General features: G+C 46.1%; 1 protein-coding gene, 17 non-coding genes and 21 pseudogenes across 18 annotated transcripts in view; 38 read left to right on the plus strand and 1 right to left on the minus strand.

Annotated features, from left to right (window-relative positions):
• Nucleotides 1-14,604, minus strand: part of LOC140296621 (uncharacterized) — a 581,862-nt gene that overhangs the window by 463,650 nt on the left and 103,608 nt on the right. The gene's annotated exons all lie outside the window — the stretch shown is intronic.
• On the plus strand, nucleotides 81-199 carry LOC140290233 (5S ribosomal RNA; annotated as a pseudogene).
• Nucleotides 469-587, plus strand: LOC140313659 (5S ribosomal RNA). Its single transcript, XR_011917079.1, has one exon. It is a non-coding gene; the product is annotated as a 5S ribosomal RNA (ribosomal RNA).
• On the plus strand, nucleotides 857-975 carry LOC140307272 (5S ribosomal RNA; annotated as a pseudogene).
• LOC140294129 (5S ribosomal RNA) lies at nucleotides 1,245-1,363 on the plus strand. The gene has a single exon (XR_011912745.1). It is a non-coding gene; the product is annotated as a 5S ribosomal RNA (ribosomal RNA).
• On the plus strand, nucleotides 1,633-1,751 carry LOC140292306 (5S ribosomal RNA; annotated as a pseudogene).
• Nucleotides 2,021-2,139, plus strand: LOC140288779 (5S ribosomal RNA). The gene has a single exon (XR_011912192.1). It is a non-coding gene; the product is annotated as a 5S ribosomal RNA (ribosomal RNA).
• Nucleotides 2,409-2,527, plus strand: LOC140289785 (5S ribosomal RNA; annotated as a pseudogene).
• Nucleotides 2,797-2,915, plus strand: LOC140294141 (5S ribosomal RNA). Its single transcript, XR_011912747.1, has one exon. It is a non-coding gene; the product is annotated as a 5S ribosomal RNA (ribosomal RNA).
• On the plus strand, nucleotides 3,185-3,303 carry LOC140291107 (5S ribosomal RNA; annotated as a pseudogene).
• On the plus strand, nucleotides 3,573-3,691 carry LOC140299392 (5S ribosomal RNA; annotated as a pseudogene).
• Nucleotides 3,961-4,079, plus strand: LOC140288790 (5S ribosomal RNA). The gene has a single exon (XR_011912193.1). It is a non-coding gene; the product is annotated as a 5S ribosomal RNA (ribosomal RNA).
• On the plus strand, nucleotides 4,349-4,467 carry LOC140299149 (5S ribosomal RNA; annotated as a pseudogene).
• LOC140294153 (5S ribosomal RNA) lies at nucleotides 4,737-4,855 on the plus strand. The gene has a single exon (XR_011912750.1). It is a non-coding gene; the product is annotated as a 5S ribosomal RNA (ribosomal RNA).
• LOC140290234 (5S ribosomal RNA) lies at nucleotides 5,125-5,243 on the plus strand (annotated as a pseudogene).
• On the plus strand, nucleotides 5,513-5,631 carry LOC140288802 (5S ribosomal RNA). Its single transcript, XR_011912194.1, has one exon. It is a non-coding gene; the product is annotated as a 5S ribosomal RNA (ribosomal RNA).
• On the plus strand, nucleotides 5,901-6,019 carry LOC140283352 (5S ribosomal RNA; annotated as a pseudogene).
• LOC140294165 (5S ribosomal RNA) lies at nucleotides 6,289-6,407 on the plus strand. The gene has a single exon (XR_011912751.1). It is a non-coding gene; the product is annotated as a 5S ribosomal RNA (ribosomal RNA).
• Nucleotides 6,677-6,795, plus strand: LOC140305878 (5S ribosomal RNA). Its single transcript, XR_011915383.1, has one exon. It is a non-coding gene; the product is annotated as a 5S ribosomal RNA (ribosomal RNA).
• Nucleotides 7,065-7,183, plus strand: LOC140271330 (5S ribosomal RNA; annotated as a pseudogene).
• On the plus strand, nucleotides 7,453-7,571 carry LOC140297835 (5S ribosomal RNA). The gene has a single exon (XR_011913536.1). It is a non-coding gene; the product is annotated as a 5S ribosomal RNA (ribosomal RNA).
• On the plus strand, nucleotides 7,841-7,959 carry LOC140300837 (5S ribosomal RNA). Its single transcript, XR_011914871.1, has one exon. It is a non-coding gene; the product is annotated as a 5S ribosomal RNA (ribosomal RNA).
• Nucleotides 8,229-8,347, plus strand: LOC140289480 (5S ribosomal RNA). Its single transcript, XR_011912259.1, has one exon. It is a non-coding gene; the product is annotated as a 5S ribosomal RNA (ribosomal RNA).
• LOC140299868 (5S ribosomal RNA) lies at nucleotides 8,617-8,735 on the plus strand. The gene has a single exon (XR_011914775.1). It is a non-coding gene; the product is annotated as a 5S ribosomal RNA (ribosomal RNA).
• Nucleotides 9,005-9,123, plus strand: LOC140289738 (5S ribosomal RNA). The gene has a single exon (XR_011912284.1). It is a non-coding gene; the product is annotated as a 5S ribosomal RNA (ribosomal RNA).
• On the plus strand, nucleotides 9,393-9,501 carry LOC140296428 (5S ribosomal RNA; annotated as a pseudogene).
• Nucleotides 9,772-9,890, plus strand: LOC140299580 (5S ribosomal RNA; annotated as a pseudogene).
• On the plus strand, nucleotides 10,160-10,278 carry LOC140300397 (5S ribosomal RNA; annotated as a pseudogene).
• Nucleotides 10,548-10,666, plus strand: LOC140314088 (5S ribosomal RNA; annotated as a pseudogene).
• On the plus strand, nucleotides 10,936-11,054 carry LOC140288350 (5S ribosomal RNA; annotated as a pseudogene).
• On the plus strand, nucleotides 11,327-11,445 carry LOC140309585 (5S ribosomal RNA). Its single transcript, XR_011916389.1, has one exon. It is a non-coding gene; the product is annotated as a 5S ribosomal RNA (ribosomal RNA).
• On the plus strand, nucleotides 11,715-11,833 carry LOC140295174 (5S ribosomal RNA; annotated as a pseudogene).
• Nucleotides 12,102-12,220, plus strand: LOC140283951 (5S ribosomal RNA; annotated as a pseudogene).
• LOC140300818 (5S ribosomal RNA) lies at nucleotides 12,489-12,607 on the plus strand (annotated as a pseudogene).
• On the plus strand, nucleotides 12,877-12,995 carry LOC140290760 (5S ribosomal RNA; annotated as a pseudogene).
• Nucleotides 13,265-13,383, plus strand: LOC140271139 (5S ribosomal RNA). Its single transcript, XR_011907837.1, has one exon. It is a non-coding gene; the product is annotated as a 5S ribosomal RNA (ribosomal RNA).
• Nucleotides 13,653-13,771, plus strand: LOC140288680 (5S ribosomal RNA; annotated as a pseudogene).
• LOC140300787 (5S ribosomal RNA) lies at nucleotides 14,041-14,159 on the plus strand (annotated as a pseudogene).
• Nucleotides 14,429-14,547, plus strand: LOC140277626 (5S ribosomal RNA). The gene has a single exon (XR_011909135.1). It is a non-coding gene; the product is annotated as a 5S ribosomal RNA (ribosomal RNA).

A 14,604-nucleotide genomic window follows, 5' to 3' on the forward strand; every position in this document is an offset into this window, starting at 1 on the left:
TTCTCTGCAATTATCTGGTTACATGGAGTAACCGTATGATTCCAGTACCTATATAATGCACATTGTTCACAGATATTGTTGCTTACGGCCACACCAACCTGAATATGCCAGACTTTGTCTGATCTCAGAAGCCAAGCAGGGTTGGGCCTGGTTAGTACTTGGATGGGAGACCGCTTGGGAATACCAGGTGCTATAAGCTTTTTCTCTTCTCTCTACCACCTGCATGTCTTTTGTTGCAACGTCTGATCACCCTGTGACACATGAGGAAGTTGGTCATCTTCAGCTGCTGCTGCTTTGTTGGCAGACACGAAGTGATCTGAGAGTCTCAGTTTCAACTGCAGGTAATAATCACATCAGGGATGAAGATGTGCCCACTACATATCATTCTTTCTCTACAATTATCTGGTTACATAGAGTAACCATATGATTCCAGTACCTATATAATGCACATTGTTCACAGATATTGTTGCTTACGGCCACACCACCCTGAATATGCCCGACCTCGTCTGATCTCGGAAGCCAAGCAGGGTTGGGCCTGGTTAGTACTTGGATGGGAGACTGCTTGGGAATACCAGGTGCTGTAAGCTTTTTCTCTTCTCTCTACCACCTGCATGTCTTTTGTTGCAACGTCTGATGACCCTGTGACACATGAGGAAGTTTGTCATCTTCAGCTGCTGCTGCTTTGTTGGCAGACACGAAGTGATCTGAGATTCTCAGTTTCAACTACAGATAATAATCACATCAGGGATGAAGATATGCCCACTACATATCAGCCTTTCTTGGCAATTATCTGGTTACATAGAGGAACTGTATGATTCCAGTACCTATATAATTCACATTTGTGACAGACATAGTCGCTTACGGCCACACCACCCTGAACATGCCCGACCTTGTCTGATCTCCGAAGCCAAGCAGGGTTGGGCCTGATTAGTACTTGGATGGGAGACTACTTGGGAATACCAGGTGCTGTAAGCTTTTTCTCTTCTCTCTAGCACCTGCATGTCTTTTGTTGCAACGTCTGATGACCCTGTGACACATGAGGAAGTTGGTCATCTTCAGCTGCTGCTGCTTTGTTGGCAGACACGAAGTGATCTGAGATTCTCAGTTTCAACTACAGATAATAATCACATCAGGGATGAAGATATGCCCACTACATATCAGCCTTTCTTGGCAATTATCTGGTTACATAGAGGAACTGTATGATTCCAGTACCTATATAATTCACATTTGTGACAGACATAGTCGCTTACGGCCACACCACCCTGAACATGCCCAACCTCGTCTGATCTCGGAAGCCAAGCAGGGTTGGGCCTGGTTAGTACTTGGATGGGAGACCACTTGGGAATACCAGGTGCTGTAAGCTTTTTCTCTTCTCTCTACCACTTGCATGTCTTTTGTTGCAACGTCTGATCACCCTGTGACACATGAGGAAGTTGGTCATCTTCAGCTGCTGCTGCTTTGTTGGTAGACACGAAGTGATCTGAGAGTCTCAGTTTCAACTGCAGGTAATAATCACATCAGGGATTAAGATGTGCCCACTACATATCAGCCTTTCTCTGCAATTATCTGGTTACATGGAGTAACCGTATGATTCCAGTACCTATATAATGCACATTGTTCACAGATATTGTTGCTTACGGCCACACCACCCTGAATATGCCAGACTTTGTCTGATCTCGGAAGCCAAGCAGGGTTGGGCCTGGTTAGTACTTGGATGGGAGACAGCTTGGGAATACCAGGTGCTATAAGCTTTTTCTCTTCTCTCTACCACCTGCATGTCTTTTGTTGCAACGTCTGATCACCCTGTGACACATGAGGAAGTTGGTCATCTTCAGCTGCTGCTGCTTTGTTGGCAGACACGAAGTGATCTGAGAGTCTCAGTTTCAACTGCAGGTAATAATCACATCAGGGATGAAGATGTGCCCACTACATATCATTCTTTCTCTACAATTATCTGGTTACATAGAGTAACCATATGATTCCAGTACCTATATAATGCACATTGTTCACAGATATTGTTGCTTACGGCCACACCACCCTGAATATGCCCGACCTCGTCTGATCTCGGAAGCCAAGCAGGGTTGGGCCTGATTAGTACTTGGATGGGAGACTGCTTGGGAATACCAGGTGCTGTAAGCTTTTTCTCTTCTCTCTACCACCTGCATGTCTTTTGTTGCAACGTCTGATGACCCTGTGACACATGAGGAAGTTTGTCATCTTCAGCTGCTGCTGCTTTGTTGGCAGACACGAAGTGATCTGAGATTCTCAGTTTCAACTACAGATAATAATCACATCAGGGATGAAGATATGCCCACTACATATCAGCCTTTCTTGGCAATTATCTGGTTACATAAAGGAACTGTATGATTCCAGTACCTATATAATTCACATTTGTGACAGACATAGTCGCTTACGGCCACACCACCCTGAACATGCCCGACCTTGTCTGATCTCCGAAGCCAAGCAGGGTTGGGCCTGATTAGTACTTGGATGGGAGAGTACTTGGGAATACCAGGTGCTGTAAGCTTTTTCTCTTCTCTCTAGCACCTGCATGTCTTTTGTTGCAACGTCTGATGACCCTGTGACACATGAGGAAGTTGGTCATCTTCAGCTGCTGCTGCTTTGTTGGCAGACACGAAGTGATCTGAGAGTCTCAGTTTCCGCTGGAGAGAATAATCACCACAGGGAAGAAGATGTGCCCAATACGCATCAGCCTTTCTCGGCAATTATCTGGTTACATAGAGGAACCGTATGATTCCAGTACCTATATAATGCACATTGTTCACAGATAGTTTTGCTTACGGCCACACCACCCTGAACATGCCCAACCTCGTCTGATCTCGGAAGCCAAGCAGGGTTGGGCCTGGTTAGTACTTGGATGGGAGACCACTTGGGAATACCAGGTGCTGTAAGCTTTTTCTCTTCTCTCTACCACTTGCATTTCTTTTGTTGCAACGTCTGATCACCCTGTGACACATGAGGAAGTTGGTCATCTTCAGCTGCTGCTGCTTTGTTGGCAGACACGAAGTGATCTGAGATTCTCAGTTTCAACTGCAGATAATAATCACGACAGGGAAGAAGATGTGCCCACTACAAGTTAGCCTTTCTCGGCAATTATCTGGTTACATAGAGGAACTGTATGATTCCAGTACCTATATAATGCACATTTGTGACAGACATTGTTGCTTACGGCCACACCACCCTGAACATGCCCGACCTCATCTGATCTAAGAAGCCAAGCAGGGTTGGGCCTGTTTAGTACTTGGATGGGAGACCGTTTGGGAATACCAGGTGCTGTAAAATTTTTCTCTTCTCTCTACCACCTGCATGTCTTTTGTTGCAACGTCTGATCACCCTGTGACACATGAGGAAGTTGGTCATCTTCAGCTGCTGTTGCTTTGTTGGCAGACACGAAGTGATCTGAGATTCTCAGTTTCCGCTGGAGAGAATAATCACGACAGGGAAGAAGATCTGCACAATACGCATCAGCCTTTCTCGGCAATTATCTGGTTACATAGACGAACTGTATTATTCCAGTACCTATATAATGCACATTTGTTACAGACATTGTTGCTTACGGCCACACCACCCTGAATATGCCCGACCTCGTCTGATCTCGGAAGCCAAGCAGGGTTGGTCCTGGTTAGTACTTGGATGGGAGGCTGCTTGGGAATACCAGGTGCTGTAAGCTTTTTCTCTTCTCTCTACCACCTGCATGTCTTTTGTTGCAACGTCTGATCACCCTGTGACACATGAGGAAGTTGGTCATCTTCAGCTGCTGCTGCTTTGTTGGCAGACACGAAGTGATCTGAGAGTCTCAGTTTCAACTGCAGGTAATAATCACATCAGGGATGAAGATGTGCCCACTACATATCATTCTTTCTCTGCAATTATCTGGTTACATAGAGGAACCGTATGATTCCAGTACCTATATAATGCACATTGTTCACAGATATTGTTGCTTACGGCCACACCACCCTGAATATGCCCGACCTCGTCTGATCTCGGAAGCCAAGCAGGGTTGGGCCTGATTAGTACTTGGATGGGAGACTGCTTGGGAATACCAGGTGCTGTAAGCTTTTTCTCTTCTCTCTACCACCTGCATGTCTTTTGTTGCAACGTCTGATGACCCTGTGACACATGAGGAAGTTTGTCATCTTCAGCTGCTGCTGCTTTGTTGGCAGACACGAAGTGATCTGAGATTCTCAGTTTCAACTACAGATAATAATCACATCAGGGATGAAGATATGCCCACTACATATCAGCCTTTCTTGGCAATTATCTGGTTACATAGAGGAACTGTATGATTCCAGTACCTATATAATTCACATTTGTGACAGACATAGTCGCTTACGGCCACACCACCCTGAACATGCCCGACCTCGTCTGATCTCCGAAGCCAAGCAGGGTTGGGCCTGATTAGTACTTGGATGGGAGACTACTTGGGAATACCAGGTGCTGTAAGCTTTTTCTCTTCTCTCTAGCACCTGCATGTCTTTTGTTGCAACGTCTGATGACCCTGTGACACATGAGGAAGTTGGTCATCTTCAGCTGCTGCTGCTTTGTTGGCAGACACGAAGTGATCTGAGAGTCTCAGTTTCCGCTGGAGAGAATAATCACCACAGGGAAGAAGATGTGCCCAATACGCATCAGCCTTTCTCGGCAATTATCTGGTTACATAGAGGAACCGTATGATTCCAGTACCTATATAATGCACATTGTTCACAGATAGTTTTGCTTACGGCCACACCACCCTGAACATGCCCAACCTCGTCTGATCTCGGAAGCCAAGCAGGGTTGGGCCTGGTTAGTACTTGGATGGGAGACCACTTGGGAATACCAGGTGCTGTAAGCTTTTTCTCTTCTCTCTACCACTTGCATGTCTTTTGTTGCAACGTCTGATCACCCTGTGACACATGAGGAAGTTGGTCATCTTCAGCTGCTGCTGCTTTGTTGGCAGACACGAAGTGATCTGAGAGTCTCAGTTTCAACTGCAGGTAATAATCACATCAGGGATTAAGATGTGCCCACTACATATCAGCCTTTCTCTGCAATTATCTGGTTACATGGAGTAACCGTATGATTCCAGTACCTATATAATGCACATTGTTCACAGATATTGTTGCTTACGGCCACACCAACCTGAATATGCCAGACTTTGTCTGATCTCAGAAGCCAAGCAGGGTTGGGCCTGGTTAGTACTTGGATGGGAGACCGCTTGGGAATACCAGGTGCTATAAGCTTTTTCTCTTCTCTCTACCACCTGCATGTCTTTTGTTGCAACGTCTGATCACCCTGTGACACATGAGGAAGTTGGTCATCTTCAGCTGCTGCTGCTTTGTTGGCAGACACGAAGTGATCTGAGAGTCTCAGTTTCAACTGCAGGTAATAATCACATCAGGGATGAAGATGTGCCCACTACATATCATTCTTTCTCTACAATTATCTGGTTACATAGAGTAACCATATGATTCCAGTACCTATATAATGCACATTGTTCACAGATATTGTTGCTTACGGCCACACCACCCTGAATATGCCCGACCTCGTCTGATCTCGGAAGCCAAGCAGGGTTGGGCCTGATTAGTACTTGGATGGGAGACTGCTTGGGAATACCAGGTGCTGTAAGCTTTTTCTCTTCTCTCTACCACCTGCATGTCTTTTGTTGCAACGTCTGATGACCCTGTGACACATGAGGAAGTTTGTCATCTTCAGCTGCTGCTGCTTTGTTGGCAGACACGAAGTGATCTGAGATTCTCAGTTTCAACTACAGATAATAATCACATCAGGGATGAAGATATGCCCACTACATATCAGCCTTTCTTGGCAATTATCTGGTTACATAGAGGAACTGTATGATTCCAGTACCTATATAATTCACATTTGTGACAGACATAGTCGCTTACGGCCACACCACCCTGAACATGCCCGACCTTGTCTGATCTCCGAAGCCAAGCAGGATTGGGCCTGATTAGTACTTGGATGGGAGACTACTTGGGAATACCAGGTGCTGTAAGCTTTTTCTCTTCTCTCTAGCACCTGCATGTCTTTTGTTGCAACGTCTGATGACCCTGTGACACATGAGGAAGTTGGTCATCTTCAGCTGCTGCTGCTTTGTTGGCAGACACGAAGTGATCTGAGATTCTCAGTTTCAACTACAGATAATAATCACATCAGGGATGAAGATATGCCCACTACATATCAGCCTTTCTTGGCAATTATCTGGTTACATAGAGGAACTGTATGATTCCAGTACCTATATAATCCACATTTGTGACAGACATAGTCGCTTACGGCCACACCACCCTGAACATGCCCAACCTCGTCTGATCTCGGAAGCCAAGCAGGGTTGGGCCTGGTTAGTACTTGGATGGGAGACCACTTGGGAATACCAGGTGCTGTAAGCTTTTTCTCTTCTCTCTACCACTTGCATTTCTTTTGTTGCAACGTCTGATCACCCTGTGACACATGAGGAAGTTGGTCATCTTCAGCTGCTGCTGCTTTGTTGGCAGACACGAAGTGATCTGAGAGTCTCAGTTTCAACTGCAGGTAATAATCACATCAGGGATTAAGATGTGCCCACTACATATCAGCCTTTCTCTGCAATTATCTGGTTACATGGAGTAACCGTATGATTCCAGTACCTATATAATGCACATTGTTCACAGATATTGTTGCTTACGGCCACACCACCCTGAAAATGCCCGACCTCGTCTGATCTCGGAAGCCAAGCAGGGTTGGGCCTGGTTAGTACTTGGATGGGAGACCGCTTGGGAATACCAGGTGCTATAAGCTTTTTCTCTTCTCTCTACCACCTGCATGTCTTTTGTTGCAACGTCTGATCACCCTGTGACACACGAGGAAGTTGATCATCTTCAGCTGCTGCTGCTTTGTTGGCAGACACGAAGTGATCTGAGAGTCTCAGTTTCAACTACAGATAATAATCACATCAGGGATGAAGATGTGCCCACTACAATTTAGCCTTTCTCAGCAATTATCTGGTTACATCGAGGAACTGTATGATTCCAAAACCTATATAATGCACATTTGTCACAGACATTGTCGCTTACGGCCAAACCACCCTGAACATGCCCAACCTCGTCTGATCTCGGAAGCCAAGCAGGGTTGGGCCTGTTTAGTACTTGGATGGGAGACTACTTGGGAATACCAGGTTCTGTAAGCTTTTTCTCTTCTCTCTACCACCTGCATGTCTTTTGTTGAAACGTCTGATGACCCTGTGACACACGAGGAAGTTGGTCATCTTCAGCTGCTCCTGCTTTGTTGGCAGACACGAAGTGATCTGAGATTCTCAGTTTCAACTGCAGATAATAATCACGACAGGGAAGAAGATGTGCCCACTACAAGTTAGCCTTTCTCGACAATTATCTGGTTACATAGAGGAACTCTATGATTCCAGTACCTATATAATGCACATTTGTCACAGACATTGTCGCTTACGGCCAAACCACCCTGAACATGCCCGACCTCGTCTGATCTCGGAAGCCAAGCAGGGTTGGGCCTGTTTAGTACTTGGATGGGAGACTATTTGGGAATACCAGGTGCTGTAAGCTTTTTCTCTTCTCTCTACCACCTATATGTCTTTTGTTGCAACGTCTGATGACCCTGTGACACATGAGGAAGTTGGTCATCTTCAGCTGCTGCTGCTTTGTTGGCAGACACGAAGTGATCTGAGATTCTCAGTTTCAACTGCAGATAATAATCACGACAGGGAAGAAGATGTGCCCACTACAAGTTAGCCTTTCTCTGCAATTATCTGGTTACATAGAGGAACTGTATGATTCCAGTACCTATATAATGCACATTTGTCACAGACATTGTCGCTTACGGCCAAACCACCCTGAACATGCCCGACCTCATCTGATCTCGGAAGCCAAGCAGGGTTGGGCCTGGTTAGTACTTGGATGGGAGACTACTTGGGAATACCAGGTGCTGTAAGCTTTTTCTCTTCTCTCTAGCACCTATATGTCTTTTGTTGCAACCTCTGATGACCCTGTGACACATGAGGAAGTTGGTCATCTTCAGCTGCTGCTGCTTTGTTGGCAGACACGAAGTGATCTGAGACTCTCAGTTTCAACTGCAGGTAATAATCACATCAGGGATGAAGATGTGCCCACTACAAGTTAGCCTTTCTCGGCAATTATCTGGTTACATCGAGGAAGTGTATGATTCCAGTACCTATATAATGCACAAATGTCACAGCCATTGTTGCTTACGGCCACACCACCCTGAAAATACCCGACCTCGTCTGATCTCAGAAGCCAAGTAGGGTTGGGCCTGGTTAGTACTTGGATGGGAGACCACTTGGGAATACCAGGTGCTGTAAGCTTTTTCTCTTCTCTCTAGCACCTATATGTCTTTTGTTGCAACGTCTGATGACCCTGTGACACATGAGGAAGTTGGTCATCTTCAGCTGCTGCTGCTTTGTTGGCAGACACGAAGTGATCTGAGAGTCTCAGTTTCCGCTGGAGAGAATAATCACGACAGGGAAGAAGATCTGCACAATACGCATCAGCCTTTCTCGGCAATTATCTGGTTACATAGACGAACTGTATTATTCCAGTACCTATATAATGCACATTTGTTACAGACATTGTTTCTTACGGCCACACCACCCTGAACATACCCGACCTCGTCTGATCTCGGAAGCCAAGCAGGGTTGGGCCTGGTTAGTACTTGGATGGGAGACCGCTTGGGAATACCAGGTGCTGTAAGCTTTTTCTCTTCTCTCTACCACTTGCATGTCTTTTGTTGCAACGTCTGATCACCCTGTGACACATGAGGAAGTTGGTCATCTTCAGCTGCTGCTGCTTTGTTGGCAGACACGAAGTGATCTGAGATTCTCAGTTTCAACTGCAGATAATAATCACGACAGGGAAGAAGATGTGCCCACTACAAGTTAGCCTTTCTCTGCAATTATCTGGTTACATAGAGGAACTGTATGATTCCAGTACCTATATAATGCACATTTGTGACAGACATTGTTGCTTACGGCCACACCACCCTGAACATACCCGACCTCGTCTGATCTCGGAAGCCAAGCAGGGTTGGGCCTGGTTAGTACTTGGATGGGAGACCGCTTGGGAATACCAGGTGCTGTAAGCTTTTTCTCTTCTCTCTACCACTTGCATGTCTTTTGTTGCAACGTCTGATCACCCTGTGACACATGAGGAAGTTGGTCATCTTCAGCTGCTGCTGCTTTGTTGGCAGACACGAAGTGATCTGAGAGTCTCAGTTTCAACTGCAGGTAATAATCACATCAGGGATTAAGATGTGCCCACTACATATCAGCCTTTCTCTGCAATTATCTGGTTACATAGAGTAACCGTATGATTCCAGTACTTATATAATGCACATTGTTCACAGATATTGTTGCTTACGTCCACACCACCCTGAATATGCCTGATCTCGGAAGCCAAGCAGGGTTGGGCCTGGTTAGTACTTGGATGGGAGACCGCTTGGGAATACAAGGTGCTGTAAACTTTTTCTCTTCTCTCTACCATATGCATGTCTTTTGTTGCAACGTCTGATCACCCTGTGACACATGAGGAAGTTGGTCATCTTCAGCTGCTGCTGCTTTTTTTGGCAGACACGAAGTGATCTGAGATTCTCAGTTTCAACTGCAGATAATAATCACGACAGGGAAGAAGATGTGCCCACTACAAGTTAGCCTTTCTCGGCAATTATCTGGTTACATAGAGGAACTGTATGATTCCAGTACCTATATAATGCACATTTGTGACAGACATTGTTGCTTACAGCCACACCACCCTGAATATGCCCGACCTCGTCTGATCTCGGAAGCCAAGCAGGGTTGGTCCTGGTTAGTACTTGGATGGGAGGCTGCTTGGGAATACCAGGTGCTGTAAGCTTTTTCTCTTCTCTCTACCACCTGCATGTCTTTTGTTGCAACGTCTGATCACCCTGTGACACACGAGGAAGTTGGTCATCTTCAGCTGCTGCTGCTTTGTTGGCAGACACGAAGTGATCTGAGAGTCTCAGTTTCAACTGCAGGTAATAATCACATCAGGGATGAAAATGTGCCCACTACATATCAGCCTTTCTCTGCAATTATCTGGTTACATAGAGTAACCGTATGATTCCAGTACCTATATAATGCATATTGTTCACAGATATTGTTGCTTATGGCCACACCACCCTGAATATGCCCGACCTCGTCTGATCTCGGAAGCCAAGCAGGGTTGGTCCTGGTTAGTACTTGGATGGGAGGCTGCTTGGGAATACCAGGTGCTGTAAGCTTTTTCTCTTCTCTCTACCACCTGCATGTCTTTTGTTGCAACGTCTGATCACCCTGTGACACATGAGGAAGTTGGTCATCTTCAACTGCTGCTGCTTTGTTGGCAGACACGAAGTGATCTGAGAGTCTCAGTTTCAACTGCAGGTAATAATCACATCAGGGATGAAGATGTGCCCACTACAAGTTAGCCTTTCTCGGCAATTTTCTGGTTACATAGAGGAACCATATGATTCCAGTACCGATATAATGCACCTTTGTCACAGACATTGTTGCTTACGGCCACACCACCCTGAACATACCCGACCGCATCTGATCTAGGAAGCCAAGCAGGGTTGGGCCTGGTTAGTACTTGGATTGGAGACCGCTTAGGAATACCAGGTGCTGTAAGCTTTTTCTCTTCTCTCTACCACATGCATGTCTTTTGTTGCAACGTCTGATCACCCTGTGACACATGAGGAAGTTGGTCATCTTCAGCTTCTGCTGCTTTGTTGGCAGACATGAAGTGATCTGAGAGTCTCAGTTTCAACTGCAGATAATAATCACATCAGGGATGAAGATGTGCCCACTACATATCAGCCTTTCTCGGCAATTATCTGGTTACATAGAGTAACCGTATGATTCCAGTACCGATATAATGCACATTTGTCACAGACATTGTTACTTACGGCCACACCACCCTCAACGTGCCCGACCTCGTCTGATCTTCGAAGCCAAGCAGGGTTGGGCCTGGTTAGTACTTGGATGGGAGACTGCTTGGGAATACCAGGTGCTGTAAGCTTTTTCTCTTCTCTCTACCACCTGCATGTCTTTTGTTGCAACGTCTGATCACTCTGTGATACATCATGAGGAAGTTGATCATCTTCAGCTGCTGCTGCTTTGTTGGCAGACACGAAGTGATCTGAGATTCTCAGTTTCAACTGCAGATAATAATCACGTCAGGGAAGAAGATGTGCCCACTACAAGTTAGCCTCTCTCGGCAATTATCTGGTTACATAGAGGAACTGTATGATTCCAGTACCGATATAATGCACATTTGTCACAGACATTGTTGCTTACGGCCACACCAGCCTGAATATTCCCGACCTCGTCTGATCTCGGAAGCCAAGCAGGTTTGGGCCTGGTTAGTACTTGGATGGGAGACCACTTGGGAATATCAGGTGCTGTAAGCTTTTTCTCTTCACTCTAGCACCTGCATGTCTTTTGTTGCAACGTCTGATCACCCTGTGACACATGAGGAAGTTGGTCATCTTCAGCTGCTGCTGCTTTGTTGGCAGACACGAAGTGATCTGAGAGTCTCAGTTTCCGCTGGAGAGAGTAATCAAGACAGGGAAGAAGATGTGCCCACTACGCATCAGCCTTTCTCGGCAATTATCTGGTTACATAGACGAACTGTATGATTCCAGTACCTATATAATGCACAAATGTCACAGACATTGTTGCTTACGGCCACACGACCCTGAAAATACCCGACCTCGTCTGATCTTGGAAGCCAAGCAGGGTTGGGCGTGGTTAGTACATGGATGGGAGACTGCTTGGGAATACCAGGTAATGTAAGCTTTTTCTCTTTCACTACCCCCTGCATGTTTTTGGTTGCAACGTCTGATCACCCTGTGACACATGAGTAAGTTGGTCATCTTCAGCTGCTGCTGCTTTGTTGGCAGACACGAAGTGATCTGAGAGTCTCAGTTTCAACTGCAGGTAATAATCACATCAGGGATGAAGATGTGCCCACTACAATTTAGCCTTTCTCAGCAATTATCTGGTTACATCGAGGAAGTGTATGATTCCAGTACCTATATAGTGCACATTTGTCACAGACTTTGTTGCTTACGGCCACACCACCCTGAAAATAGCCGACCTCGTCTGATCTTGGAAGCCAAGCATGGTTGGGCGTGGTTAGTACTTGGATGGGAGACTGCTTGGGAATACCAGGTGCTGTAAGCTTTTTCTCTTTCACTACCCCCTGCATGTTTTTGGTTGCAACGTCTGATCACCCTGTGACACATGAGGAAGTTGGTCATCTTCAGCTGCTGCTGCTTTGTTGGCAGACACGAAGTGATCTAAGAGTCTCAGTTTCAACTGCAGGTAATAATCACATCAGGGATGAAGATGTGCCCACTACATATCAGCCTTTCTCTGCAATTATCTGGTTACATAGAGTAACCGTATGATTCCAGTACCTATATAATGCACATTTGTGACAGACATTGTTGCTTACAGCCACACCCCCTTGAACATGCCTGACCTCGTCTGATCTCGGAAGCCAAGCAGGGTTGGGCCTGGTTAGTACTTGAATGGGAGACTGCTTGGGAATACCAGGTGCTGTAAGCTTTTTCTCTTCTCTCGACCACCTGCATGTCTTTTGTTGCAACATCTGATCACCCTGTGACACATGAGGAAGTTGGTCATCTTCAGCTGCTGCTGCTTTGTTGGCAGACACGAAGTGATCTGAGAGTCTCAGTTTCAACTACAGATAATAATCACATCAGGGATGAAGATGTGCCCACTACAAGTTAGCCTTTCTCGGCAATTATCTGGTTACATCGAGGAAGTGTATGATTCCAGTACCTATATAATGCACAAATGTCACAGACATTGTTGCTTACGGCCACACCACCCTGAAAATACCCGACCTCGTCTGATCTCAGAAGCCAAGTAGGGTTGGGCCTGGTTAGTACTTGGGTGTGAGACTGCTTGGGAATACCACGTGCTGTAAGCTATTTCTCTTCTCTCTACCACCTGCATGTCTTTTGTTGCAACGTCTGATCACCCTGTGACACATGAGGAAGTTGGTCATCTTCAGCTGCTGCTGCTTTGTTGGCAGACACAAAGTGATCTGAGAGTCTCAGTTTCAACTACAGATAATAATCACATCAGGGATGAAGATGTGCCCACTACAATTTAGCCTTTCTCATCAATTATCTGGTTACATCGAGGAAGTGTATGATTCCAGTACCGATATAATGCACATTTGTCACAAACATTGTTGCTTACGGCCACACCAGCCTGAATATTCCCGACCTCGTCTGATCTCGGAAGCCAAGCAGGTTTGGGCCTGGTTAGTACTTGGATGGGAGACCGCTTGGGAATATCAGGTGCTGTAAGCTTTTTCTCTTCACTCTAGCACCTGCATGTCTTTTGTTGCAACGTCTGATCACCCTGTGACACATGAGGAAGTTGGTCATCTTCAGCTGCTGCTGCTTTGTTGGCAGACACGAAGTGATCTGAGAGTCTCAGTTTCCACTGCAGGTAATAATCAAATCAGGGATGAAGATGTGCCCACTACAAGTTAGCCTTTCTCGGCAATTATCCGGTTACATAGAGGAACTGTATGATTCCAGTACCTATATAATGCACATTTGTCACAGACATTGTTGCTTACGGCCACTCCACCCTGAACATGCCCGACCTCGTCTGATCTCAGAAACCAAGTAGGGTTGGGCCTGGTTAGTACTTGGATGTGAGACTACTTGGGAATACCAGGTGCTGTAAGCTTTTTCTCTTCTCTCTACCACCTGCATGTCTTTTGTTGCAACGTCTGATCACCCTGTGACACATGAGGAAGTTGGTCATCTTCAGCTGCTGCTGCTTTGTTGGCAGACACGAAGTGATCTGAGAGTCTCAGTTTCAACTACAGATAATAATCACATCAGGGATGAAGATGTGCCCACTACAAGTTAGCCTTTCTCGGCAATTATCTGGTTACATAGAGTAACCATATGATTCCAGTACCTATATAATGCACATTTGTCACAGACATTGTTGCTTACGGCCACACCACCCTCAACGTAACCGACCTCGTCTGATCTCGGAAGCCAAGCAGGGTTTGGCCGGGTTAGTACTTGGATGGGAGACCGCTTGGGAATACCAGGTGCTGTAAGCTTTTTCTCTTCACTCTAGCACCTGCATGTCTTTTGTTGCAACGTCTGATCACCCTGTGACACATGAGGAAGTTGGTCATCTTCAGCTGCTGCTGCTTTGTTGGCAGACACGAAGTGATCTGAGAGTCTCAGTTTCCACTGCAGGTAATAATCAAATCAGGGATGAAGATGTGCCCACTACAAGTTAGCCTTTCTCGGCAATTATCCGGTTACATAGAGGAACTGTATGATTCCAGTACCTATATAATGCACATTTGTCACAGACATTGTTGCTTACGGCCACACCACCCTCAACGTGCCCGACCTCGTCTGATCTCGGAAGCCAAGCAGGGTTGGGCCTGGTTAGTACTTGGATGGGAGACCGCTTGGGAATACCAGGTGCTGTAAGCTTTTTCTCTTCACTCTAGCACCTGCATGTCTTTTGTTGCAACGTCTGATCACCCTGTG

The sequence above is a fragment of the Leuresthes tenuis genome, unplaced genomic scaffold (assembly GCF_036924035.1).
Source record: "Leuresthes tenuis unplaced genomic scaffold, fLeuTen1.0.hap1 SCAF_1, whole genome shotgun sequence".
NCBI classification, from domain to species: domain Eukaryota; kingdom Metazoa; phylum Chordata; class Actinopteri; order Atheriniformes; family Atherinopsidae; genus Leuresthes; species Leuresthes tenuis.